The sequence below is a fragment of the Bos indicus genome, chromosome 23 (genome assembly GCF_029378745.1).
Source record: "Bos indicus isolate NIAB-ARS_2022 breed Sahiwal x Tharparkar chromosome 23, NIAB-ARS_B.indTharparkar_mat_pri_1.0, whole genome shotgun sequence".
Classification (NCBI taxonomy): Eukaryota; Metazoa; Chordata; class Mammalia; order Artiodactyla; family Bovidae; genus Bos; species Bos indicus.
In genome coordinates this window covers 49,795,519-49,798,238 of record NC_091782.1, presented here as the reverse complement: position 1 = coordinate 49,798,238, position 2,720 = coordinate 49,795,519, and the positions used below count along the sequence as shown (strand labels likewise).

Below are 2,720 nucleotides of genomic sequence, written 5' to 3'. Positions count from 1 at the left end.
TCATCCCTTTCTCCTCCCACCTTCAATCTTTCCCAGCATCAAGGTCTTTTCCAATGAGTCAGTTCTTTGAATCAGGTGGCCAAAGTATTGGAGTTTCTGCTTCAGCATCAGTCCTTCCAATGAATATTCAGGACTGATTTCCTTTAGGATGGACTGGTTTGATCTCCTTGCAGTCCAAGGGATTCTTAAGAGTCTTCTCCAACATCACAGTTCAAAAGCATCAATTCTTTGGCACTCAGCTTTCTTTATAGTCCAACTCTCACATCCATACATGACGACTGGAAAGACCATAGCTTTGACTATATGGACCTTTGTTAGCAAAGTGATGTCTCTGCTTTTTATTTTTTTATTTTATTTTATTTATTTTTTTTGTCTCTGCTTTTTAATATGCTGTCTAGGTTAATCATTAGTGTGGCAGATAAAAAGTGTCTTTGCGTATATTATACTTTAAACATACATTTGTGAGCTGATAAGAACTCAGTCGTCATCACCAATCACCCTCCATGGGAAAATGTATTCTATGATCTAAGCAAATAACTTACAAACTTTTAGTCAGTAACCTGTCTCAAATTTGCTGACTGTCTATTTTAAATACAGACACTATAATGAAATAGTTAAGGCCCAGGGTTTTGTAGCTTTCAAAAAGCCCAGCCCGGCCATCTGAAGTAGCACCTTCATGGACAAGTTGTTTAAACCCTCAAAGCTTCAGTTCCTCCACTTGTTAATAAAGATAACAATACTATGTCATAGATTTGTTGGAAGGATTAAAATGAATTTTTCTAGCACAGAAAAAGTGCTCAATAAATGAAATTATTCTACTCTAGAGATCATAATATTCATAATACTTCATTTACTTGGTATCAAATCCTTTTTTTTCCCCCACAAACTTCTTTTTTTTAATTACTCTTTGCACTATGCTTGGGAACAATATGTTTAGAAAACTATTATTCACTGACAGAACACTCAAATAAAAATCAGGTTTTTATCTATTAGAAAAGTCTCTTCTTGCCTAAATGGTTTTCCTGCAAGGTCAGTAGGTTCTGGAGCTGATCACCATATTTCTTGCTGGATCCCAGACAGTTGCCCATGATCAGCTAAGTGACGGAAGACGATACGGCTGAGCCTCCAGGGCCGCTTTACGCCTCGTGGACGGGACATCATAACACATGGATTTCTAATTCTAACAGGGCAGCTATCCTGGGGAAGGGCAGAAATTTCTTCATCAGCCACCTCCTGAAGGTGTTTTGGAAGAATAATATTCTTCCTGAGAGAATTGATCCATAGCCTCTCATCTGCATATTCGTAGGCCATTTTTCTTCTCTTTACATCACGCCACATTCTCCAATCGACATAGTAACTTCGAGCTTGGCCTGAAGCTGATGAAGGAACCACCTGCCAGACGATCCGCAGCAGAGATCCGAGCATGGAGGTAGCCATCTTGTTCGCCGCAAATGTCAAACCGCTGCCACTTTATTCTCAAATCCTTATACTTTGCTTTCCAAATGAGGAACGTGGGCAGAGGTATTAGTAGTTCCTCCTCCAGGGACTCCCCTGGAGGCCCAGGGGTTAGGAGTCTACGTCCATTGCAAGGGTCACAGGTTCAACCCTTGGTTGAGGATCTAAGATCCTGCATGATTCATGGTGTGGCTGAAAAAAAAAAGTATCCCCTCTTCCAAACTCTCGAAGGATATACATTCATCCACGTTTCTCCCAAACTATTTGTTTCCACTTAAGAACGTCATAACCCACTGTCATCTGGCTTCAGCAAGCAGCACTGAGGTCAGCCATCACCTCTGCTTCGCCAAACCCAAAGGGCCCTTTGGTAACTCAATCGGTAAATAATCTGCCTGCAATGAGGGAGACCCTGGTTCGATTCCTGGGTTGGGAGGGTCCCCTGGAGAAGGAAATGGCAATGCACTCTGGCATTCTTGCCTGGAAAATCCCATGGACAGAGGAGCCTGGTGGGCTACAGCCCATGGGGTCCAAAGAGTCAGCCACGAATTAGTGATTAAACCCCCAAAGAACACTTTACAGCTTTAAATTACTGGGTGTCTCTGCTGTGTTTGATTCTATCGAACCCACTGCAATGGTCTGAACCGTGTCCCCCTCAAATTCATAAGCTGAAGTGCTGACCCTTAGTGCTTCAGCTTGTGATGGCTATTTACTTGGAGACAAAAGCTTTTAAGAGACAGGTTAAAATGAGGTCACGAGGGTGAGCCCTAACCCGAGATGACTGCTGTCTTTATGAGAAAAGGAGGAGAGGATGCAGACACACCCAGAGGGATGACCAAGAAAACAGAGAGAGAAAGCAGTTGCCGTCTACAAGCCACGGATAGAGCCTCAGGTGAAACCACCTCGCTTTTGGGCTTTCAACCTCCAGAAACACGAGAAAATCAGTCTTTCCTGTTTCAGCCACCCAGCATGAAGTCCTTCACTATGGCAGCCCTGTAGCAGGTCTTCCCCGGTGGCTCAGATGGCAAAGAATCTGCTTGCGATGAGGGAGACCCAGGCTCAAGCCCTGGGTCAGGAAGATGCCCTGGAGAAGGGGATGCCTACCCACTGTAGTATTCTTGCCTGAAGAATTCCATGGGCAGAGGAGCCTGGCGGGCTACAGCCCATGGGGTTGCAAAGAGTCGGACACGAAGAAACGACTCACATACATAGCAGAGTAATACAGCCTCTTTTTTGAAACTTCCTGCTGCCAGGATTCCAACTCCCTG

At 44.0% G+C, this 2,720-nt stretch overlaps 1 pseudogene; it reads right to left on the bottom strand.

Moving 5' to 3' along the window:
• Positions 1-896: 896 nt before the first annotated feature.
• On the bottom strand, positions 897-1,445 carry LOC109576796 (small ribosomal subunit protein uS14m pseudogene; annotated as a pseudogene).
• Positions 1,446-2,720: the final 1,275 nt, after the last annotated feature.